The 27,468-nt window shown below is 32.2% G+C and overlaps 4 non-coding genes across 4 annotated transcripts; all 4 read right to left on the bottom strand.

The window, feature by feature from the left end:
• Window positions 1–14,046: 14,046 nt before the first annotated feature.
• Window positions 14,047–14,165, bottom strand: LOC121392095. Its single transcript, XR_005960414.1, has one exon. It is a non-coding gene; the product is annotated as a 5S ribosomal RNA (ribosomal RNA).
• A 470-nt stretch (window positions 14,166–14,635) lies between these two features.
• Window positions 14,636–14,754, bottom strand: LOC121392089. Its single transcript, XR_005960411.1, has one exon. It is a non-coding gene; the product is annotated as a 5S ribosomal RNA (ribosomal RNA).
• Window positions 14,755–14,887: 133 nt separating this feature from the next.
• Window positions 14,888–15,006, bottom strand: LOC121392096. The gene has a single exon (XR_005960415.1). It is a non-coding gene; the product is annotated as a 5S ribosomal RNA (ribosomal RNA).
• A 760-nt stretch (window positions 15,007–15,766) lies between these two features.
• On the bottom strand, window positions 15,767–15,885 carry LOC121392094. The gene has a single exon (XR_005960413.1). It is a non-coding gene; the product is annotated as a 5S ribosomal RNA (ribosomal RNA).
• Window positions 15,886–27,468: the final 11,583 nt, after the last annotated feature.

The raw sequence follows: 27,468 nt of genomic DNA on the forward strand, positions 1-27,468 counted from the left end.
AAGTAGTACATATTATTATATGAATATATACCAGGAAGAGAACATCATCTTTCATGATGCTAAAATCTCTTACCTTGTAACACCTCCTTCAAAGCAAGTCTTTGATGAGATGGTAGACAAAGGTTCATTCTCTGATGATAACAAGTTGTTGCTTCGTATGTTACAAGGAGTAGCTATTACAGGTCTTATATTGATTACTGAGTAATTTATGATTGTCTTATGTTTTAATGTCTAGGTGATATTAATAAGAATGTCAAAAAATTGTTTAAATGATGTTGCCAATGTCTGTATTATTGAAGATGATGAGACTCAACCTCATGCTTGTAACCAAAGCATTGCTTTTAGTACTGGTTATAAGTTACTTGCATCAATTGTATGTAGTGTGAATTTTCCTTCCTTTTCTTCTTCTTCTTCTATCTCCCTCTTTCTCTCTCTTCTTTTTCACTTATAGTATTTTTAATGTCATATTGACATATGTTCTACACTTCGTGTTCTGGTGATAATGAAGAACAAGAGCATTATTAATATTGGCTTGTCATACTTTACAAGAATTGCTCGACGAACAAACCAAGTAAATGCAGTCATTCTTTTATATTGTGTATGAATTCAATTTTTTGTAGGTCCAGATTAAAATTTTTTGCTAACTTTGTGGATTTTCTTGATGTTAAGATTGCTGTGTCATCAGTGGGCTCGTGTTTTAACTGAAGTAAACAAAATTTAGTTAATTTATAGATGGTTTCTTTCTCTGTCTGTATGTTATATGGTCTTTTGTTTTTTCGATTGCTTTTGACTTTTTATAGAGTATTTTGTATCAATTCTTATTCTTCTCTATTTCAGACTGTCTCTAACAATTGAATATTGTGTCGTAAACTCTCTGAGGCTGACATCAGACACTATTTACATTAGCAGTACATCCTCTACTTCGAAATCAATTTATGAATTCTTCACTACACTTGAGGCTGTCATGAGGTAGAATAATATATTACATCAATTATTACATTTTTATTACATCATTATCACATAATAGCCTCACAAATCATCCTGCCATGTATCCATAATGTTAAAGAACTACCAGGAATTAATTGCACGGTTGTTTGCTGAACGGGTAGAAATGAATTTTTGGTAGAATTATGCTGTCTGACTGTTGTCAACAACGATTGAAGTTATTAATAGATGTAAGTAGTAGTACACATATACTGTCTGTATGTCTCTTTGTACATCTTTTGTCTGTCTGTGAAATGTTTGTTTATTTTTAATACATACATTTATGAATGAACTTTAAAAGTCAAAAACAAAGAGTGTAGAAACAAAGAACATACTCTGTTTTAGTTTGAGTCATCTCTTTATATTAGGCTGATGATGATGATGGTCTGTTACAATTACTTGCTCTCTCAGATTTTGTTAGCTACATCATCTGAAGGACAATGTAAATATGCTGAAAATGTCTGTCAATCTATCTACACTATTGATGAATTAGTGAGGTATGTCTTAATGTTCTCTATATTTAGTCATGCATCTAGCCCACCTATTCATCATCCATTTATTCAATAGTATTATTAGTAGTCAAGAGGTTCCAGTTGTGAGAGAAAAAAACCATTTGCTCGTCTTCTTAACTGGGCTTACCTCAATACAGAAAAGACTCATTTGTATCCATTGCTGTCTTATCAAATAATGAGTAAGAAAATGAGTCATGACCATATTGAAATTATTCTGAACAACTTATAAATTAGATCATTTTGGGCTCATTTGGAACAATGCTCTATTTTGATGTCTACTTTGCATGAGAGTTTATCTCAAGGTGATATTGATATAGAGGATGTAAAACTTAAACTGAGACTGTTGTTCTCACAACATCTAAGTCTACCTGTAAGTTCGATAAGTAAGTACAATAAGTTAATTCTTTCTCTCTCTCTTACTCATATGGTCAGGTTTGGAAAGAAATAACAGAATATTTTAGATACAAAATTGGAGTTTGAAGACAAATTTATCTTAATTCCATCTCTATTACTATATTTAGTTGATGGTCTTGTACCATTAATTACAACATTCTGTACTAAATTGTCTGCTCACAATAGCTCTGGACCAACTAGTAAAGTCTATTCTAGTTTGCTAACACCTAAAGTACTGGCTGTCTTAAAATCAGTCGGAGATGCAGTAGCTTGTAAGTGTGACATATGAAGTGTAATACTTGTGACTGTCACTTTGTAGAACTTAGTAAATATGTATCCACATATGTTAATGACAACAGAGGAACAAGTTCATCTCTGGAATCTTTGCCTTGATAGTTTGGCCTTTAGAATACCTCTTGAAGATGGTGTTGCTATCAAGAGGTACTGAGTTAAAGGGAGGGAGCGGATAAACACTTTAAAAAAGTTCATTTAACATTGTATTAAATAAATGTTACTTAAACCATTTGTTTCCCATGGGGACTGTAGGCAAGAGAGACAATTAATATGTTAGATAAAAAATTCTTCACCAGTCCTGCTATGAAGGAGTATGAAGAAGAATTAGAACAGGAAAGATCAATGAATGATGAATTTCAACTTTTGTTCGTAATTACAAGACTACATATGAAGGGATCATCCATACCAATAAAGGACATCAGTGAGTGATTGAGTGGTTTTTTGTGAGAGAAAGAATAGAAGGAAAAGAGGAGAGAGAGACAAGGTGAGAGTGAGAGAGTCTGGAAAATAAGACCAATAGGCGAAAAAAAAAGTAAAAGTAGTAGATGTTTTTGGACAATAGTTAAACTAGTTATCAATATTTTTCTAGTGATTGATGATGAAGTTTAATGATGATGATCTCTTACCATGTGGTACTAGTTTCAATGCACAGTTAATTTATTTACAGATGAATTAGTTTGTACTACTGACAGGTAATATTATTGTACATCTGCATGAAATATATTACTATGACAACTCTCTAGGAAACTTACTAGTCAATTACCTAAAACATTTGCTCTACTGGATTTACTAGAGTATGTTTATCCAACTGTACACATCCTTTATTTGTCCATTCATTTAATCCATCAACTAACATCTGTTTTTATTCATCCATTCATCTATCCATGCCTCTATTTTTTCTCCGTTCTGTAGCATTCTTTATCGTCGATTGCAGCAACCTCTCACTAGTAAAGAGAGAGCTGATCTTGACAATCCTTACAGACTACATTGCAAATTTTATCTGGTATGGTTCATCAAAAAATCAAGAGTATTGACCCACAATTACAACACAACAATCCAGCAAATTTGAAGAGTGAGTCCTGTTAACTACCATGTATGTTAATCTATTGTATTCTATTCAGAAGTATAAAAACAAAGTTAAAACCTCTCCAAGAAGCTCTTGTTAAAATGAATTCACATAAGAAGGTGGGATATTGTAACTATTGACATCTGTACGGAAGCCTCAGCTGGACATTCCATTCCTATTTCAATTCAATTAAACGGGGTTATATGGAGTTTTGAATGTCCGTTCTTGGCTTCCCTAAATAATAGACCTACAATATAAAACCAAAATCAGGACCCAACCCAACTGGAAACATCTCGCTGCCGCTCGATTCTAAGAGACGGCTCGTGGTACTTGCTCTCCGCATTTTTATTAAGTAACAAGAAAAGCCTAGAATGGCACACATGCCCAAAATTGAAATAAGAATTAGAAATTGGAATTCATTAACTGGTCGTTAATTGGGATTTTTAAATGTGCCAACGTTCGCAAAAGAAATAAGAAAAAGGAATTGGAATGTCTGTCTGCGGCTTCCATACATCTGTTACCTTTTTCCATTTCTCCATTTCTTCATCAATCCATCCATCCACAATCTATTCATCCATCCATTCATTGCTCATTACAGTAGAATATTATAATAATCATTGATGTTATTAGTAGTATCTTGTTTCACATACATATCACTCTCTCTATATATATTTATACATATATTTTCACAGGTCATGCTGCATTTAGCACATCCTAAAGATGAAATAGCTGTCGAAGTTTTAGCTTTCCTTCGAGTTCTACTTTATTTTGGATATAAGGTGCTCAGAATGAAATAAGTAAAGATCTTTGTAGAAATTTATTTTTTTAAAAATTTTGTCATAGGTCGACATTACAGTATTAATTTCTTTGTAAGAACAACAAACTATTAGAGAGTGTTATATCAAGTATTGGGCAGGCCTCTATCTAAGTATGGATGTATGGATAGCTTGATGGATATATGGATTGATCAAGATAATAATGAATGGATGGATGAAAGGATAGATGAATGAATGGATGAATGGATAGACAGATGGATGAATATATGGATAAATGGATAGATATATATGGACAAATGAATATCACATTTTTATTGTCATTTCCAGAAGTTAACGCTACAAACTAAGAGACAGATGTCACTTCCTCTACCTCCTCCTTCTCTTGCTCTACCCCTCGAATGAAATCGGAGAAGGCATATAATTACAATAATAATATACTTTAGCTTGTGTTTATTGTTTATTTTTTGTTAAGAGTTCATGTTTATTGAACTCTTAAGTATAGTAACTTTGTAATCTCTTCAACAGATTCCCAGGCAAACATCTGAGATGCATAGATTTTTAGTATCTTCCAATGAAGATGAAGATAATTTTGACATAACATCTGAAGAAACTGATTTTGGAGGTAGGTCTTATTAATTACTACTGTATTATGTTGTTATATTCTTGTTTTTGTCGTTGCATTGTTATATTATTTGTGTTATTTTGTTGTCATGTTATTGTGTTGTTTTATTGTTTTGTTGTTGTTTTGTATTCCTTTGTCTACTGTTTATTTTTTGTTTTCAGGTAATATCAAGCGACTATCAGAGCTTATACAATTGAGAGTGCTGGTCAACTTGTAAGTGTTTTAAATTTTCAATACTGATCATTCAATCTATAATTTGTTATTTCTTTATTTATATATAAAGGTAACTTTATACATTTTATAATATTAAAGGTAACTAGTGAGGGTGATGCTAAGAAACAAGCTAGTGTTGTTCTTGATGTTGTGGCATGGATGTGTGATGGACAGAACAAGGAGATGCAGAATATATTGAGAAAACAAGAAATGACATTCTCTGTGAGTTGACAGTTGTTCAATTCAATTGTCATGTGATATTGTCTTTCTCTCTCTCTCTCTTCTCTTCTCCTCTCTCTCTCTCTCTCTCTCTCTCTTTCTTTCTCTTTCAGAATATCAACATAGTAGGTGCCATATCTGTCCTACTACAGACATTAGCTGAACATTTTAGTGAAAAAAACAGTTGGAATTGTACAAAAAGCAATTCAGGTAAGAAGACATTTTAAATTTTGACAACTAGATCTCCTTCTTTCCATTCCTCCCAGGCTCTTATTGAGATGTGTGCTGGAAACTTTACAAACCAGGAGGTAGCATTCAAAGGTCAAATTGTTGACTCAGTTAATATCATTCTTCATTCTAGTACAAGAGTATCTCTGAAGGTTTGTCTTAACAAATGTACTCTGTTCATAATAGTGTACTACTCATTACATTGTTCTATTTTTAGGCTGAGGAACTGATAAAGGTTCGTGCATCAACAGTTGAACTTTTGGAAGTTATGTTGGAAGAGACACATGAAAATAGCAAGGTGTTAGCCAAGGATATTTCACAAGATCTTGATGTTGATGCTGTTTTGAAAACAATGAAAGATTTATATGTATGCATATATATTATATTATATATAGTAATGATGTATGCACAGATTACTATATATTATATTATATATAGTAATGATGTATGCACAGATTACTATATATTATATTATATATAGTAATGATGTATGCACAGATTACTATATATTATATTATATATAGTAATGATGTATGCACAGATTACTATATATTATATTATATATAGCAATGATTTTTTTTATTTTAGAATACAGCACAGTACTGTGAACAAAGTGAGACTGAGGCAAAACGAGGAATGTACAGGTAAGTATGGATGGATGGACAGACAAATTGACAAATAGATGAATGGATGGATGGAATTAAAGTTGATAAATATTTAATGGATGGACGAATGGAATTGATAGATAAATAGATGAAACATGTAATATAAAATTCTTTGATAGATGTTATCATGTACTTAAAAAGATTGCTGACTATCTTGGAACATCAGTTGATAGTTATGGTATATCATCTCTATGTTAAATATTTGATTATGTCATTGCTATATACAGTTGAATTTAAATCTAAACATAGAAGTGATGATGATGTATGGAAACATGTCAGTGACTTCTCTCGTAGTATTGAGATCAACTATAAAACTAAAGATAATAAAGAAATATTGACTCGAGTCTATTTCCCTTTTGATCCATCTGTGAGTACTTGGATAGATAAATAGATAAATGGATGGATGGATGGATGGACTGATGGACAGTTGGATGAATGAATGAGAGAACAAATAATACAAGTAGATTAAATCATAATTTTCATTTTTAGAGAGAATTAACAAAGAATGACAAAAGTGTTATTAAGGATAATATACAACGTGATTCACCCAAAGATAAAGTCAAAGATATTCTTGAGTGGATGGAATCTGTTAGAAAAAATGTCCAACATAAGGTCAGTCTTTTTAATTAAAGAATTAAACAGTTGTGCAAATATGATCTGTGGTGCATTGTATATTGTGATTTAGCCACATATAAGTGTACCACTTTCTTGGATTGTTGTACTACTATTTTGTAATTTTACCACTTCTGTATCATGATTGTACTGGTTCTTTGGGATTTTATGGGACATAATCTGGGAAAGTAATGTACTACAAACAATAACAACTTTATTATAATCTGGATATTCCCACTAATGTTTCTTAAGAGAAGTACATATATACATTATGAATGTTATGTATCAGCATAGAACAAGGAAATTGGCCATGTGGTAATTGTTAGAAATGGAGTGGAGAGATACAGATACAGGTAGATTCTAATTGACATGTAATGTAATTGCCTAGAGAAGTCCAAAGTCCAAATAATTACCCAATTGAGTAATATAATATAACTTATTATTGATTTGTATTTGTCATTTTTAGATGTTTGTTAAAAGGACATGGTATTTACGGTGGGTACTCTTTGGATCGTGAGTTGTTTGTCTTTGTATTGATAGTGTTATAATTCTTTATTGTACTTTTATTTAGTGATATACGTCACTTTATTCTTGTTTTTTTTGACTTTGTTAATGAATGTGTTTGTACTTGCTCTGTTTGAAATACCTGAAGAGTGAGTTAACATATATTTTTATATATATATTTCTTTTTTTATTATTTTATTTTTCTAAAAATTTGCAACATTTCAGTATATCCACCTGTTTGTCTGTTTATTTGTCTGTCTGTCTGTCTGTTTATTTGTCTATCTGTCTGTCTATCTCTTAGATTGCAATCTAATGTGTTATAATTTTTGTTCATCCATCTCTTTTTTATACATCCATCTGTCTTGTCTACTATTTCATATATCAATTAACTTTATTATTTATTTATTCATTTATTAACAGTTTTATCCTGTCATTTACAGGTATCAAATAACTAGTGAAACTAGTGAACTTACTAATAGTTCTATTAAAGTTATTACTAGTCCTGATATCCCCAAGTGGTACTCACAGTACTTTATCTATATTATGGGAACTTTTCATTTCATATTGTCTGTCTGGATGTTGATTGAATACTTTGTCCGTGAAAAACCTAATATCTTGTTAAGTTTTCCACTTATATCAAATACTCTGTAAGTTGTTTAAACACAGACTTATACCTAAGCTTTAGTTTCAGGTATGAGTCTAATGTTTTTATTAGTTTTAATATTTTTCTGTATCAGCAATACTCTTACACGTCTTGGACAAATTCCTATACTACATTTTTAAACAGCATAGGTCTGAGCCTGCAATGACACAACCACTATCCACTAACTTTTTTTTAATACATAAATATTATATGATATGACCACACTCCTTCAGGTATAACTTTAAGAAATGGCTGGATCGTTATGAGTTTCTTCGACGATTACAAGAGGACATCAACTGTTATCTGTGCAAAGGAAAACTGCCTGAATTCAAGAAACCAGTTAGCAGACAGTGTTTTGAAGTTTACTTTATTAGTTTCGGTCCATTGTATCGTATTCTTTTTGTGCTTTGTTCCCTTTTGGCTTTGGTAACCTCAGGATATTTATACTGTTGTTGTATCTTATATTTGTTTATGAAAAATGATGTCCTACGTCACGTACTGATTGCTGTAAGACGAAGTGGTAGGTCCTCTGAAATACATGTACATAATGATACATGTACTTGTACACAGTGATAGATTTATAGGAGTGGCATTATTAGCATTATATTATACCTTTGTATTGTTACTAGATCTCATTCCAAAACCTGAAACCTATATACTTGAACATACAATGCACAATAGTAGTGAGGCCATTCCCATTATTGCAGTATTTCCTAGGCATCACATCATAAACTTATGCTAAATGAATGAAGACAATATTGTGGGTGTGACAATGAAAAATAACAAACCCTCACCAATTATTCATATGTGTATATGGTATACACAAGTATATGTGCATGTACATAGCAAGTACTAAGCATGGCAAACTAGATTTGAGTATATATAATGTATAATCCAAGTTACAAATATAATATACTCTTTTCTGTATGAATACATGTATCAGTAATTGTAGACATATTCTGTATCAACCATTGTTAATTTTGAACCTACAATCTCATGGTATTGTCATCATTATGAATATATATGAATACCACTAAGTTATAGGGGAATTATTATATGTGGATTTAGTACAGACATAGGACACTGTATATTATCTTTTATGCTACAGCTGCTCAGGTAATATCTGTTGGTTTACTTGGACTTGCCATCTTCTTGATCTATGCTGTGTTGTCGTTTGCATTCTTGCACAACTTTTTCAACCCCTATGACATGGATTACAACCTATTCTGTAATACATTAATACAATGCTCTGTCACTGTCATACGTGAAGGACTACTAGATACTCTAGGAGCTGTAAGTAGATTTTTTAATGTTTGCTTTAAGTCATAATAACTTCAGCTTCAACTATCACATAATTTTGTTATTTTGTCATTGTAGACACTACCTCTTCGATATGTTGGTCAAAGTAACGATCCATCTTTTACGATTTATTGGACCAGAACTATTTTTGATGTTACATTTTTCATTATTGTGACTACACTGGGCTTGAATATTGTGGTAGCCATCTTGGTTGATCGATTTTCAGAATTGAGAAGTGAAAGGGTGAGAAATGATATGGAAAAATGGATGGATGAATAGATAAATAATAGATACATGCAGATAGATGGACAGAAGATCAAGCTGGTTAGAAGGTAACTAATATCTTTTTTAGGATGAGATAAAAAAGGACAAACTGAAATACTGTTTTATATGTGGAATTGATAATGACATGTTTGAACGCAAAGCTAAGGTATTCACAACTGAGATAGTCTATAATTTATTGTAAATGTTAAATTACAGGGATTTCATGATCATGTTCTTAATGATCATAACATGTGGAACTATATCTATTTTGTGCTCCATTTGGACTCGGTGTACACCAACAATCACAATGCATTGGAGAAATATGTCTATGACAATGTAAAAAAATTTTATTGCCTCTTTGTCATTTTTCCTATTCTTCATCATTTTTCAGATCCAGGAACGTACCATTGGTTTCTTCCCTCTTCATATGGCAAAGTATTGAATGGAACAGTTGATGCTACCTCTGTTCAGCCTTCATAGACAGTATTATTCCCAGCCTTATAACTTTCTAATAATAATACTAAGTGAAAATAAAGTTTTGTTATCCTATATCTCTAGACCTTTTATAAAAATTATAGATTAGTTATAATTACATTTTTGATGTGCTTTTTTTCATAGATACAGGCTATTGTCTTTAAGCCATTACATATAATCTTATGATGTTAACTTTGTTCTCAAATTAACAACAAAACAACTGATAGACATTCTTATTTCTACAAAAATATTGCTCTTTGCTCATCATAGTAAATCAATAGCTATAGATGTCTAATCATATGCCAATCATCATCTATATAATTTATATCTACATGTATTAGTACTACATTATCTACATGTACATGTAGTATAATCTTGTTTTAATATCTATAAGATATAAGTAAATAATATTACTAGCTATTCACAACATGCTACAGATTTAATCATATAACAAAACAGTTTGCTTTCAAAAGTCTATAACTATAATGAGAAAGAACAGAACAATTGATTTCTTTATTTCTATAGCTGTTTAAACTACTGCATGTAACCACGACATAGTTAATTGACTCCCAACATAATTTGTTAAGACAAAAATTAACCTTGCACAGGAAACAATAATTATAGATATTTAGTAACATACATTTGTTGGTTGCTTCAATCTGCATTCATAGAAACAGGCATTATAATGCTATCAGAGCTTGCAGCGTTCCTTTCTCTTCTTGTCACTATCATTGCATGTGCCGAATGGGATTTCTGTGAAAATGCATGGTAAGCTTTTTAATATTCAGAACTGTTATGTATACAGAATCCATTTTGAGTTCTTCCTAGATATTAAAGACATTGAGCAATATCTAGTTATCAATGCAAACTGTATCAATAGCTCTGTCACGAAAAATTTGGTCCGGGTGCAAAATTTGGACCTAGGACCAAATTTGGCAACAAAAAGTCTGCAAAATTAATTCCGCCTTGCAATATTTGGACCCAGGCGTCTCAGACTGTATAACTTGGTAAAGAGAAGTGGAATTGACACATACAAATTGATTTTATCACTTCTTATGTTGTATGTACTTAAATGGAGAGCTTTAGCCACCTGGTGAAGTTTTCAAAGTGTCAAAAAAGCGATGTCACAGCAGAGAGAAGATGGGAACCTGACAGAGGAAGCAATAAACTACATAGAAATGGAACTTATGGCTCAGATTGTTCCGCTAACAGGAAGAGAAGCATTAGGAAAAAGGCTGGCAAACTAGCAATGAAAGAAGGAGAAGTGTACTATGAGAAGAAACCAGGACAAGTTTGTATTATTTTCTCAGTTTTTTTTTTATTGTCTTAAAATAATTTATGATAATATTTCTGTTTTCAGTGGGTGAGGTATCTACGATCAGAGACTGAAAAGTTACGAATTGTGCGTTGTTGCCATGCTGACCCAACATCTGGACATCTTGGTGAAAAAAAAGACCTATAATAGAATTATTGAGAGATTTACATGGAAAGGAGTCATGAAAGATGTGAAGCAAGTTGTAAGTGATGTGTTTTTCTTAATTATAAGTTGTACTGTGACTTATTGTAGGTATCTGCATGTGATGAGTGTCAAAGAACAAGAGACAAGTTGACAACTACAAGACCAGAGCTACACCCCTATACCAGTTCATTCCCCATGGTACCACATCGGAATTGATTTTATTGGACCATTGTCGCCTGTGTCTCAATCAGGAAAATCGATATATTTTAACAATTAGTGATTATTTGACAAAATGGGTCACAGCAGCTGCTTTACCAACAAAAGAGGCTGTAGGAGTGGCTTATGAGTTGTTGAAGGTAGACAGATCAATATTTTAAACAGTGGTAATGATCCATTCCTTTACTAGGTTTTTATGACAATGGGTCTCCCAAGAATTATAACATCAGATCAAGGGAGAGAGTTTAGAAATGTTTTAAATGGAGAACTAATGAGAAAACTCAACATCAAACATCACTTAACCACTCCATATCACCCACAGGTCAGAATTCACATTTAAGTTAACTATAATTAACTAAGATTCTGTATTTATTTGTTTCTTAGGCTAACGGTTTAGATGAACGATTTAACCAAACTCTACAGAGAATGCTTATTAAGTTTTGCCATAACAAACAAAAATACCTGGGATGAATATCTAAATAGCTGTATTTTTGCCTATAACACTTCCAGTTATCTGAGAATCATCAGCAAACTGTTTTGATATTGACTGCTTTCTTTCTATCCAGGCATGAATCTTCACTGTATTCACCGTTTGAAGTAATGTTTGGTCGTAAACCTGTTTTGCCTATAGATATAAACGAAAAAAACAGACCAAAGCAGACATACCAGATTTAGACAAGCAGTGTAATATGGAAGAAGTTGTTAGTAAGCTTACAGTGGAACGATTATGTGTCTTTAAGAAAGTCAAGGAAAATATTTGTAAAGCCCAGAGTAAGCAAAAAAAGGCTTTATGACCAAAAACATGCCATTCCCATTGCATTTGAGGTATGCATTTTTGTGTATGTAAACAGTGGACTATCTTTACTATTATTAGGTTGGTGCAAATGTACTTATGAAAGACTTCAGAAGAAAAAAGAGGAAGGGAGGGAAGCTAGATTATAAGTGGAAAGGACCTTATGAAATAACAGATTGTCTTGGGAAAGGTTTCTATAAGCTAAAACTTTCAAGTAATAATGATTGCCATGTTTGAACTTATTGACTTTTTTGTATTAGGTCAGGACAATGTCATTGTTAAGAGAGTGAATGGAGCTCATCTAAGGCTGTATAAAATGCCAGTTGAAGGTTCATCATCGAGTCTTTCCAATTCAATTCCATCAAATCCATCACACTCGTCTTCAACTTGCTCACTTCAATTAACTCCAATAAACTCAAACTCATCACCATATTCACCTCAAACACCTCCAATAAACTTGTCACAGCAGACTAATAAACAAGATGGTAAAGGAAGACATGATAAAAGAAGCTTATCATTTGCTTCACTATTAGCTCTTTATCAATAGAGTGTGTGGACCTAACAAACAAGGAAGATGTCCCCACAATATATTGGATACAAGAATTAACATTGTTTCCATCAGACAAAAATTCATTGATCAATGGTAGCTGGCTGAGTGATGCACTCATCACTGCTGGACAGAAACTTCTGAAAGATGCCTATCCACACATTGGTGGACTTCAACCCACTATATTGGGGATGACATTGGCATTTGAAGTGCAGAGGAAACAATTTGTACAAGTACTTCACATCAATGAAAATCACTGGGTCACTGCTAGTAATATTGGCTGTCCTGTTGCAACTGTTGATATATTTGACTCTATGCGATGTACTAGACTATCATTTAGAGCCAAGGCACAGATTGCAGCAATGCTGTTCACAGACCAACTGAAATAACTGTGCGTTTTCAGCCAGTTCAACTACAACATGGTACAAGTGATTGTGGGGTTTTTTCATTGGCTTTTGCCACATCTCTTTGCGGTGGACAAACCCCAACACAAATAACCTACATTCAACATCAATTGAGGGACCACCTTTGTCACTGTCCTGAAAATAAGACAATTACCCCTTTCCCTTGTCAGCAGCAAAGAAAGAAAGCAAAGCAATATGTTGCTGATATGAAATTCAGAGTATACTGCAAGTGTCGTCAACCAGAAGAGGGTAGAATGATTGAGTGCAAAGACTGCAAAGAATGGTATCATGAAGATGTGTGTTGAAGTCCCAAGTGTCATTTGGCAGACCAACAGTCACATATCATGGATATGTGACTCTTGTATAAAAACTCTTAATTAATTGTAACATTACCTATATAATATAACCTATAATTACATAACTTGTACTGACTTTATTTAGATTAAATGCTAAATCTTATTATAATCAGATCAAATTGGACTTGGGACCAAGTCTTGCTGCCAAAAGTAGACCTAGGTCCAAATTTTGTTGCAAAAAGTGGACCTATCTCTAGGAACAAATTTTGCAATATAGGTCCAAATTAGGCAGCAAAATTTGGTCCTAGGTCCAAATTTAACTTGCATAAATTGGACCTAGGTCCAAATTTGCATGCAAAAATTGGACCTAGGTCCAATTTTAACTAGGAACAAATTTTCCATGACAGCTCACTTGAATTTCATGGCAAAAAGAAATAAAATCAGTCTGATTCGACAAAGTCATTGTTCAATATGACTGTGTCCCAACACTTGTGCAGGCAATTGATTGGTCAGTAGATAATACATGTGCAGCCATGATCTTTTAAAAGTTTAAAAAAGAAAAAAGTCTGCAGCACCAGCAATTCCCGGGCGGTCTCCCATCCCAGTACTACGCTGGCCCGACGTTGCTTGACTTCAGTGTTCAGATGGGAACTGGTGCTTTCAACGTGGTATGGCCGCAGACAAGGATTAAGGAAAGAAACAGATATTTATGTCAGTGTGTGTACCTGTTCATGGTGATCTAATGGACTGGGCATTATCTAACAAACATTACAGGTCGATATATCTCTGGTTAAAATAAACGGTGTATCTTTCTTGTTGCATATGATTCCATCAAAACAAGGAGCACAATTAATCATTACGCTTTTGCCTCTTACGTTGTATTTTTTAAAAGTCATCTTAATTAATACTTTTTTCAACAGGTATTGGTAAAAAAAAGTTAGAAAAAGAAGTTGCAGCACCAGCAATTCCCGGGTTGTCTCCCATCCCAGTACAAAGCTGTCCTGTGGTCTTAAAACAAAACGGTATGTCTTTCTTGTTGTATATGATTCCATCAAAACATCAAGAAGCACAATTAATCATTAAGCTTTTGCCTCTTACGTTGTATTTCTACAAAAATCGAAAAAAATGTATTGGTAAAAAAAAAGTTAAGGAAGTCTGCAGCACCAACAATTCCCAGGCGGTCTCCCATCCCAGTACTACGTTGGCCCGACGTTGCTTAACTTCAGTGTTCAGATGGGAACTGGTGCTTTCAACGTGGTATGGCCGCAGACAGGGATTAAGGAAAGAAACAGATATTTATGTCAGTGTGTGTACATGTTCATGGTGATCTAATGGACTGGGCATTATCTAACAACATTACAGGTCTAAAAATGATTTATGATGGTAAAAAAGGTTTAAAGGGGAAGTCTGCAGCACCAGCAATTCCCGGGCGGTCTCCCATCCCAGTACTACGCTGGCCCGATGTTGCTTAACTTCAGTGTTCAGATGGGAACTGGTGCTTTCAACGTGGTATGGCCGCAGACAGTAATCAATGAAAACAAACAGATATTTATGTCACTGTGATTGTATTGGTCTAACAAGCAGTACTCTTGTCCATTAGCTAAATATCCAAATATTATATTCTACCAATCAGGTTTTTTAGAAACCTTAATATGAATCTTAAATCTATTAAACTACTACCTGTCAGTAGAACTGGTCCTCAGTCTGTCATAGAGAACTTGCTTACAAACTATGCAATTGGTACTACAAACATAAAAATAGCAAAGACAATTTCATAAAATATTATTAGCATTAATTATCAATTTATTGATAATTTATTAACTGGCTTAACAAGTTTGACTGGTTTATTATTTGTTTATTAGACTGATGGTACCTTTCTTATAGCTATTTTCATGTACTTCCAATAATACAGCTGTTGTTACATTCACTTGCTGGAAACCTGTTCTATTGACTTTTATAGTACCTGCTATTTGGCATGGATTTTTTTCCTGAATACTAAGTGACATTTGTTTATATATTACTGCTGACAATAGCTGGTTGAAAAGTATTTTATAACATCAAAATTGTTAATGTCTCTCCCCATCTCTCTCTCAGATTTTGTAGGTTGATTAGGCATTATTTCCAAAGTTCACCTTTATGATATGATATTGTGACTACGAGTATGTTAACAATTATAATTTAGCTTTTGCCTCTTAGTTTTGTATTTTAAATACATTTTAATTATTACTATTTCATAAAAAATTGAAGAAAAAAAGTGAATGGGTTTGTAGAAGAAAAAAAGAAAGTCTGCAGCACCAGCAATTCCCGGGCGGTCTCCCATCCCAGTACTACGCTGGCCCGACGTTGCTTAACTTCAGTGTTCAGATGGGAACTGGTGCTTTCAACGTGGTATGGCCGCAGACAACAAATAACGCGAAGAAACAGATATTTATGTTGCTTAACTTCAGTGTTCAGATGGGAACTGGTGCTTTCAACGTGGTATGGCCGCAGACAGTTATCACTGCAAATAAACAGATGTTTATATCAGTGTCATTGCATCGGTCTAACAAGCAGTGTTCCACTAACTAAGTATTCAGTAGAACTGGTCCTCAGTCTGTCATAGAGATAACTTGCTTACAAAATATGCAATTGGTACTACAAACATAAAAATAACAAAGACAATTTCATAAAATAATATTAGCATTAATTATCAATTTATTGATAATTTACTAATGGTTTAATAAGTAAGTTTGACTGGTTTATTATTTGTTTATTTGACTAATGGTATCATTCCTATAGCTATTTTCATGCACTTGCAATAATACAGCTGTTGTTACATTCACTTGCTGGAATCCTGTTCTATTGACTTTTATAGTGTCTGCTATTTGGCATGGTTTTTTCCTGGATACTAAGTGACATTTGTTTATGTAATACTGCTGACAATAGCTGGTTGAAATGTATTTTATAGCATCAAAATTGTTAATGTCTCTCCCTATCTCTCTCTCAGATTTGTAGGTTGATTTGGCATCAAGTTCACCATTATTCATCATATTATATTGTCACTACATCGACAACCATTGTACTTAGAACACTAGCTCATCTCTCTTTTATTCTGTTGTTATAGGATAACAATGTACTAATATGGAGGTTAGTTTTTCATACTTGATAATCTTGGAAGCTCTCTTGATTAGTTAGTATTCTAATTAAAATGGCTGTATGATGTATTAAAGTGTTACTTAAAACAATGTCTGAGGGTTTCAACATGTTATATCCTTTTTATTGCAGTTACTTTTATTATCTACCTGTTATACCATTATTGTTTGCTGTGTTCGTTTTGCCTGATAAAAAACCTGAAAAAATGAAAAAGCAGGCACTGAATGATAGCTCAGCAGATAGAACGACAACAAAGACCTCATTAAAAATAAGTGTTTTTGTTGTAATTATATTATTAAGTATTTTAATTATACTACTTGTTAGTTTTCTCTTGATGCATGTGAAGTGATTGAAGTTAGCAATGAATTTGCATCTGATTTTAATCAGTAGGGACTGCTCACTGCATAGTTGTCATGACAACATGAAGACAACACTGAACCCTAAACTTTCTAAGTCAGTTAACAAAGTAACAAAAATTAAATGATAATTAAACATTTAATTTTAATGATTAAAATAAATAAACAGAAAAAAAATAAATATTATTTTAATGATTAAAAATAAATAGAAATTAAAAAGACACAAACAGTCTCAATAGTGAAGATCTTGAGAATCCAATCAAAGATAGTCTACAGAGAGTCCGTTAATCACACACTGACAGGGCGAAAAAATATTATCAACACACACATAGCAAGTAACAGCTAACACGTGACCAACTCTCGTTTTAAGTTCTGTAAATAAGTTTTGTAAATTATTTTTCTAAATTTTGAACATTAATATAATAGAAAATTATTTTCATAATTATACATAATACTATAGAAATAACAAATTCAAAAAAAAATTAATTTTAATAAAAAATTAAGAAAAATAAGAATTCAATATAATTATAGTCTAAGTTCAAAAGAATTCAATAAAAGCTTGAATTCTAAACGGAAGTTTTAAGTTAAATTAAATTTTTAACTTTAAATAACTTAGAAACTAAAGTTAAGATTGACTTTGAAAATTTCAGTGAAAAATGTTTTGTAAAGACAACTAATTATAATAGAAACTAAATATTTTTAACAAAAAAAATAAAAATAAAATGAGACAGTCTCTGTAGTTGACAAGTCTTCAAGAAGTCCAATGAAGGTCTCCAATCCAGCAATTGTAGGAAAGAGAAGATAGAGAGTTTTCAAGAGTCCAGACAGTCCACAAGTTGAGAACATAGAGGGAGAGAAAGAAAAATTAATAACTGGATTCTTAAAGAATGGATGAAAAGTGGATGGATGAATGGAGAGACAGCTAACCTTTTTCACCAGTGCTGCTCCTGCGGGAAAAAAAGAGAGTAGTTATGAACTGATGGTGACAATGAGTGGATAGAAAGAGAAGAGAGAGACAGAGGAAGTGAAAAAAAGGACCAGCCAAACACACGCACACACACACACACACATACGCATCCTAGAAGATCAGAGTTTCCCCCCGCCACCTGGCGGCCTAGGATATTTTTTAAAAATTTTTAGGCCGCCAGGCGGCAGGGGGGAAAATAATTAATAGGGTTTGTATGAGTGTGTGTATAGTGTATGGGCTGGATAGCCCAAAAAAATTGAAAAAAAAATTAAAAGAAGAGGAAAGAAGGCTTGAAGGAAGAAGACAGAAGAGACCAGACAGGACAGCAACTCACCTTTTACATCCAGAGAACATCAGAGATAATCAGAGAACTGACAGTCAAAAATATCAGTGAATAGTCCAAAATATCAGAGAATTGAGAGGTGTCAAAATATCAGTGAACAATCCAAATATCAGAGAATTGAGAACTATCAAAATATCAGTGAATAATCCAAATATCAGAGAACTGTCAAAATATCAATGAATAATCCAAATATCAGAGAACTGTCAAAATATCAGTGAATAATTCAAATATCAGAGACTGTCAAAATATCAGTGAATAATCCAAATATCAGAGAAACTGTCAAATATCAATGAATAATCCAAATATCAGAGAACTGTCAAAATATCAATGAATAATTCAAATATCAGAGACTGTCAAAATATCAGTGAATAATCCAAATATCAGAGAATTGAGAACTGTCAAATATCAATGAATAATCCAAATATCAGAGAACTGTCAAAATATCAGTGAATAATCCAAATATCAGAGAATTGAGAACTGTCAAATATCAATGAATAATCCAAATATCAGACAACTGTCAAAATTTCAGTGAATAACCCAAATATCAGAGAACTGAGAACTGTCAAATATCAGTGAGCAATCCAAATATCAGAGAACTGTCAAAATTTCAGTGAATAATCCAAATATCAGAGAATTGAGAAACTGTCAAAATATCAATGAATAACCCAAATATCAGAGAACTAAGAACTGTCAAAATATCAGTGAATAATCCAAATATCAGAGAACTGAGAATTGTTAAAATATCAGTGACCAATCCAAATATCAGAGAACTGTCAAAATATCAGTGAATAATCCAAATATCAGAGAACTGATAATTGTTAAAATATCAATGAATATCAGAGAATTGAGAACAGTCAAAATATCAGCGAACAATCCAATATCAGAGAACTGACAACAGTGAAAACATCAGGGAAGTGACGAACGAAGAGACAAGTCGTAGCGAAGAAGACCCCACGGGGTCTGTGTACTAACATAAGCTTGTAAAATGAACTTATTTTATATTTTTAAGACATCTCTGTCATACTTTATTTTGACAGACACAAGATACAAACGCGTGACGATTTGGCGGGGAAAACCTCACCACACGTGACCAATATTAATTCATTTTTATTGATCTGATTAATAATTAATTAAATGTCTTCTAAATACATGCAATATTACAGTATTTTATGTATTCTAGCCCCACAATTATTAACAACAAGTATAACAGCTTCATCTTAAAAATGTAATGTCACAAATGATGTTGACTAAAACAAATGATCATAATTGAAAGTAGAATTATATAAATTCAGTGATAATTATTAATATAATTTAACAACTGACAATGTAGCCTTTTGATAAACTGTACCAACCTGCTTTGTTGGTCAGCTGACAGTCTGCAATTCTGTGACTCAGCCCACTGATCAACCAAACAAAAAATATAACAATGAAGAATGTGAACTAACATTGCTCTCAATGAAGTCTAGTTACATTGTAGCAAGAAATTCTTATATGAAACATGATCTAAATATCTTTATACATGAATGTTACTGTTATAGAGATTCTAGATTCAGTTTTCTGATGCTGTACCAGACACATCTGGATCCATTTTCTCTTTTGCAACTGGTTTCTCAATGTTATGTCCTAATATATAACAAAATTGAACGATTAAGAAAATATCCGTAAATAAAAATATCCAATTTGGCCTTTATTTCTACAATCATGTGGGACCCACATTTGTCTACCTTAATTTTAATAATTATCCTACAAGCCCAACATTACCTTATCAATTTCTATATTAAATCAAGGAGGTGTGTTCATACAGACTAAATAGGTGGTAGATTGGGTCTCCAGACACACCTTCTCTTTGTACTTTAGTTATTATTAGGTCAATCAGTTCTTTGCATATTTTATCATATGCGTCCTCTTCATACCATCCAGTTATTTCCTAATATGGAAATAAGATTCATTTAACATCAAATGGAAAACTACGTCAACAGAACAAGTATTATTAAGTATTATTTTATTCCAATTCAATGACATAATGTATTATTAATAAATGCTTACATGACATTTCTCGTTTCCATCATTGTTATGTATAATAGTTTGAAGTGTGTCATCTCGTAGATCACATAACTGATAAAGTTGTTGTCTCTGAAGTGGATATATATGTGTCAGTACTATATATATACACAGACTCATCAATGTCCATTGTAAGAAAAAGAACTACTAACACAAGTAGAATAAATACATTAATAAACAAGACAAATATCCTTTATCCTCTCTCAAAAAACAACCAGATGTCATTTCTATTACAGACGTTGTCTAAGTGCTTCATTCCAGATTTCAGGAGCATTGTTCTTACCAACAGTATCTCTGAGCCTCTCTTCTGCTAGTCTAAGACTCTCTTCCTCTGATACGTGGACTTTCTTGTATCTCCACCCCTTCACTTCTCCTCCTATACCAAGAGGTCATAATACATGTTCTTGATAGCCTTGACAAAGGTACAACAGTAGACTCAAGAGCTTTACGAACTTGGAAATAAAGACTCTGATATCTGCAATATAAAAGTAATGAGTGTAACAATCATAAGCTATTAAGGTAATAAGATTAGTGACTAATGCAAATTAAGAAGGTTCATTCAGTTTTAAGAGAGAAGGAAACACAGGAACAATCACAGAGAAACAAGACTCATCCATGAGTTCTAGCCAAAAAGTAGTTTGTGTTACATTCGATATAAAATGACTGAACCAACCTGTCATTAATAGTTTAGGATTTGGTTCAAGTGGTAATCCTTTATGAGTATATTATTTAGACCAGGTTGAATAACTTGATATCATAAGAAAAAGGCTATAATTTACACACACACACATACACACATATTATACATTCACGTCTAACTATTCATATCAAGAAAATACGGTATTATATACTTACTTCAAAAACAAGTACAAACTGACCACAACAGTTCAGCATTATAAGATAATCTGTTCCTTCATTGTCATCCTTACAACTACTATCAGAAACGTTTGAACTACTAGATCTATTTGTCCTAATTCTTCTGACTGTACTGTTAGAAATTAGAAGCTCTGACAACATCTGGCTTACAATAGATATTATCTGGGACGATATCTCAACTCAAGACAATTATAGTCCTATTGACAAACCTAATAAAATATTAAGATATAATCATGTAAATGACAGATGAGACATTTGGCGTAAAAGTGATTTGAAAATGTAACTTATTTTCATTGTATGACAAAGATTTTACATCAATTTGGGAAGGGATGTCTGAAAACACAACTATTTAGGAAAAGTACCAGATATAATATACTGTTCAACAGTACAGACTATATATTGGGAATGATTTTTACATAATTATAAAAACCAGTGTACATGATTAGTGCTATTTTACAGTGATGGTTATTAATAAATTTTCTGATAACTGTCTCACTTTTGTAATTGTCTCCATACCTCCAAGTGTTTCAAAAGACTTCTCTCATTTTCAACAATTTCCTACAATCACAAAGCAGCAATAAGAACATATTATTCAACCTAATGTACCTGGATATTCTATGTAGACCAAATCCCTCCATCCTTTAGGACATTCAGCTACAATCATCTCATTTCCAGGTTTATATACTCCAACAGAATCTGCCATACCTTCTACTGTTGTCCTCCACGTGGGTCCTACAGTCATTTAAACGAGTAGGGTATGAGGGAGGAGCTTAGGGTAGGAGTGGGTGTGGTACAGTTGTCTGGAAAATCAAAAAGAACTGTTATAAAATTAGATAGAAAGAACAAAAAGATAATGAAGAAGAGTGAAGGATTTTTATTTTTTGTAACATGAAAAAAAAAGGGACATAATGATATTTACATTAGTAATATGAAATGAATGAACTCAATAAAAACACATTTTGACACAAGCAGACAACTATACTATTTAGTGTTACACTATGGATGTAAGGTACATCCATAATAGATAGGAGTCACAATGTATTTGACCAGTTTTTAAAAACAGCCTCCACAAACGTTGCATCTTTTGCAAGTGTGTTTTCTTAGTTGTATTAATATTTGTGATTGAGTTGGTTTTGGTGTAGTTGTTGTATTTGTTGTTTTCCTCTTAGTTGGAAAACTTTTGGTGGTCTGCAGTGTTCATTTGGTGACAGTATCCTTTTAACTGGTAAAGACTTTTTAGATATTGTGTGATAGCTTTTATGACTGTGATTGCTGTTTGAAGGTGGTTATTAGCTGTAGATATGACATGAGGTCTTTATAGTGCTTACCTAATAGTTCTAGTTCATAAAGTTTGCTGATAAAGGATATTTTTGTTGACATTATAGTGCTACTAGCATCTAGATGTCTCTCAATTGTCTTCATTTTTTTAAGTATAGCAGTTTACAGTATTCATTGTACAAGGTGAATAACTAATGATGAGGGACAAAATTCTACTCTCTTTACATTGTACTGGACAGCCACAATTATTCAGAATTTTTTTGTACTGTGTTAATAATACCTAGAGAAGTTTGTGATGTGACAGTCCGTTTTGTTTTTGGCACTAGTATAATTGAAGAAGGGTTTAAAGGCAAAGGCATTAACAAAATACCAAATTAGGGCATTGTCCCTTCACAAGATCAGTGTACAATTGAGAAGTTAATATTAGAAAAACCTGAAGATTCTACCACCTAATGAAGAGAGATAAAAATGAAGCCTCACCTCTCTCCTTATCTCTGCCTCCAGAAGGGTAGTTGACCCCCCTGTCCTTCATTAGGACTGATAATAATGATTTAGTTTCTTTTAGTTCCTTAGATCTTCCAAACAACCATAAGGTAATCAATTCACAACATGCAACATCTGCTCACATGAGAGAATGCAAATAACTTTAAAAGAAGGATTAAAATTTGAAAACTTTCTCTGGATAATAGCTGTCAGTAAAACAAAATAAACAACCTTTTTGTATTTATTGTCTACTATATAATGTGTTAATTTACTGTCCATCAATGCTGATGGGAACTGAGTTAGTGTGACTAAATTAATGCCAATCACTGATTTCAATTCTTCAATACATTTTTGATAATCATATATTTATGTAAAATATATTTGCATTATTGTTGTTACCACCTGTTATTAATTATCTGTATTTTACATTTTCAGATAATATTGCCCAGTTTGTTCAAATAGCTGTGTCAACCTCAGAATGTAAGCCTTACAATTGGCTATCCAGTATTGATGCTAAGTGGCATGAAATTGGTACTGGTCTAAATGTAGAATTCAATCACTTAACTAGATTAACTGATCGAATTAGGTCAAATAATATTCAACTTACTTTCGGTTATGAATTCATGTGTACAACTACAGATGATTCCTATGTGGTTTATGATTCTAGAAGCTGTGGAAGGACTCCTTATCAGGTAACAACCTACATGTGTTAATACAAAAAACCAATAAATTCTAAACAAAACTACCACTTTAAAATCATATCATATGCCGTTCAATATGAATCAATCATTGATTCATCCAATTGTTTCTTAAGCCTGATATGTCCTGATGTTGGGTAATGTGACAGGATTTCATAATCCTTAATTGCTCACGTCGAGTCTGTATATATTTAACTATCTGCAATAGTGCCAACAATCGTTTTAAACTTTATTTTACAAATATTTGTCATTTTACCAATTCTCACTTCCAGGTTTGTAGTATTGCTCTTCATCACTCTATTACAAAATTTACTGTTTTTTTCCCTAATTTTTTCTTATTGCACTGACTCCATATGGATTTTCTTCACTGACACTTAAAGAAAAGCTTTGTCAATTAATCATCTCCCTCGGATTTTCCAGCTAAATCTTGACAAGTGTGAAGAGGACAATTCAAGTCATTCTTCTGATCTCTTACAGACTTAGTACACACTTTATATGATATGTATGAAGACAAGGAAGAACACAAGGATCACTGAAGATGACCAAACAAAAAACATTACATTTGATATTACTACCAGCAACAACAACGCCAACAGCACAGGCAGCCATATTGCTAATGCAACTAAGCATACACATAATAAGTAAACTAACAAGTGTTTACATAGCATCAGTTTTGGATAATTACATGATGTTCACATTCTTTGAATTTAAAAAGGACATTGTAAACTACTCAAGACCATAATTCATACGTAATCAATACTGAACAACTTTCAGGACATACGGCATAAGAAGTATGAAGTTCTCAATGCAGCTTCTTTATATTATTCTTGCTATATATCTTACATTTGTGGTGTGGATTATTATATAAACACTACAGTAAGTCAATATTTAATTTTATGACCTATCTTTTTCTATACAGTGCACAAGGTATTGTTTGGCTCGTAATGGACCTTGTTCTCCAAGTGGCACCCATTCGGGTATGTTGACTATTTTGTAAATTAATTAATTTTATCATTCTCACTATACTCGTTGTATTGCAATAATCTAGTATAAATTGGATGTCTTATTAACATAGTGTTTGTTCTATAAATATAAGTTTACATTATCATAATGTACTAATTTGATCAATCATTGTATATTTATAAAATGCAAATCTTTCTTACATTTAGCATGTGATAAATGCTTCGGGGAATATTGTCAAGTGTGATCACATTGGAACAAGTACTATAAACCACTCAGTGGAAGAATTGTTGACATTATTATTATAATTCCAATATTCATTATGCCCTTTGACAAAAAAAATCATTTGTTATAATACTGTTTAACTGTATGTAATTATGAGACTATGAATATATAGCTCAAAACTGACCATAACAACTACAAGTCTATTATATAATGAACAATCACCTTTGGGACGGTCTGGCTATGAATATGATATGCACAAATCCAATAAATGAAGACCTCATTACTTCCTTTATAATCCTTGCTATATTTCTTAGCTATCTTGGTCCAGCCATTGCTTACAGCAATGAAAATTATGTTATATTTCCCATATTAGCAGATGTATACTTATAGATATTTATTGGTATATCTACTTCATTTATTTGACACAGGTCCTCTGACACAATCAAATTTTAATAGATACTACCATCTTAATATGATGTGGGTGTTTTTACCCTATTATATTTATTTCTTGTAAGTTTATAAACATTGATGATACAGTGTTACATTGACTTCCTTCAATGACACTTCATTCTAACATTACATCACATAATATAGCTTTAATTCGTCAATTGACACATGCTACATTTTGTTGAAAATCTCAATACCATCTTTAAGAGGATATATCATAAATACATCACATGATCAATATTGTCTTCAAAAATCTTCTTCAATGAGCATGAAAAGGACTTCATATATAGTCTGACATTCTGCATGCTAGAGTGGTTACTATTGATTATTGCTTGACTGCTTCGGTTACATCTATTTCCATTCTATAGGGACTGAGTTAAGCAGTGGCATGTATTACAAACATCACTCTTTAAGTCTCTTCATGTCCAACCACTGGAGCATTAGAAGCACTTTTTTCTATATTATTCTTTTTGATATACTGGCAGAGAAAAGAAAACATTCAATTGAATGTATCATTTTAATAGCTATCATTGTATGATAATCTCTCTTATTTAACGATATAGTAATGACTGATGTCTGTCAATGGAGAGCTAGTATAAGACTGCCACAGTAAAAATTAGAATAAGAACTACTTTGTACTTTACATGTGTGGATTACTATGGAATATAGAATTTCCATGAATTGTTCACTGTATAATTTGTTGGTTGTAAAAGTACAACATACCAACTAATTATACAGTGAGTAATTGACCAAAAATTCAACATTCATAGTAATCAATCTATGTTAGGTACAAATTTTGTTGTTTAAATAACCATATTATTTTTGCAGTGTGTGGCCTTGTCATCTGATATCATACAGTAGTGTTTCATACTAAAGATGCTCCACCTGCTGACAACAGTGGTAGTAAGGAGAATTAGAGATCTAATCTTTCATTAGCGCTCTTTCTCTTACTTCTCATCATCATATCAGGAGATGTTGAACTCAACCCTAGTCCTAAAATTTGTAGATATCAAAACTTTGTACTCATGCTGTGCTTTGTGCTCAGATGATGGTAACATCAACAGATCATATTAGTTACATTCTTGTCCCAAGCATAATTTAATTGTACTAATGGTAATGCTTTGCATTGATTCATTAATTTATTGTATTGTGATAATAGTACTTATAATGTTAATAGTATTTAAATAGTTAAGTCACACAACAATGGGTGTAGTTCTTTATTAAATGGACACTGCCATCTTAAGTTAATATGATGTGTGTGTTTATTCACTATGATTGTTCTTTCTCACTGTTCATATTTGATATGTAAAAACACTGGTGATACAGTGTATACATTGGCTTCCTTCATGATACTTCATTCTAACATTACATTCAGTAATATGGCTTTAATTTCATTAAATTGACCAGCCCCTTCACTTAAAATATGAACAAGACAAAGAATCAAACCGTTGATGCAAAGGAAAATCAACAGAATTCTCTTGAAACACCTTAGCCAGTGATTAATGCTTATAGTAATAAGGTAAATTACTTGCTATTTTTTTAATGCATCCATTTTAAAGATATCCTTATACTTACACAATCTCATATCCTAATCTTAAAAGATTATATAGTTACATTAATGTTGCCTAATAGCAACTATATTTTTATGAATTCCTAAACAATAGATAGTATATCTATTTATTAAGAATGTGTACATTTGAGTTAATCAATAGGAATGAAATTAGCACTACAAATATGTGCATGTACAAGAATGATAGTGAATACTCTAATGTATTGTAAATGCATACATTGTACACTATTCTTAGAAAATTTATTTCTGATAATCTTAATAAAAATTAATACATGATTATATAATTTTAAATTGTGTTCTCTATTATAATGGTCACACTCAACAATTATATATACCTTACTTTTCTTGGCTATACTAAATTAGTTAATAGAAACACAAAATGATTCATTTTATTAATGCTAGATACATGCAATCCTCATTATGAAGACATTTTTTATATTATTACACTAATATAAGCTTATATATATAAATTAAACTATATATAACTAACTGTGTTGTGTGTATTGGTATGCATTTACTGATTTGACCTTGTAACCTTGTATATTGTCAAATAAATGGTTGGGCCACATTGATTGACATGTTTTGTGTT

Source organism: Gigantopelta aegis, unplaced genomic scaffold, assembly GCF_016097555.1.
Source record: "Gigantopelta aegis isolate Gae_Host unplaced genomic scaffold, Gae_host_genome ctg3380_pilon_pilon, whole genome shotgun sequence".
In the NCBI taxonomy this organism is placed as follows: Eukaryota; Metazoa; Mollusca; class Gastropoda; order Neomphalida; family Peltospiridae; genus Gigantopelta; species Gigantopelta aegis.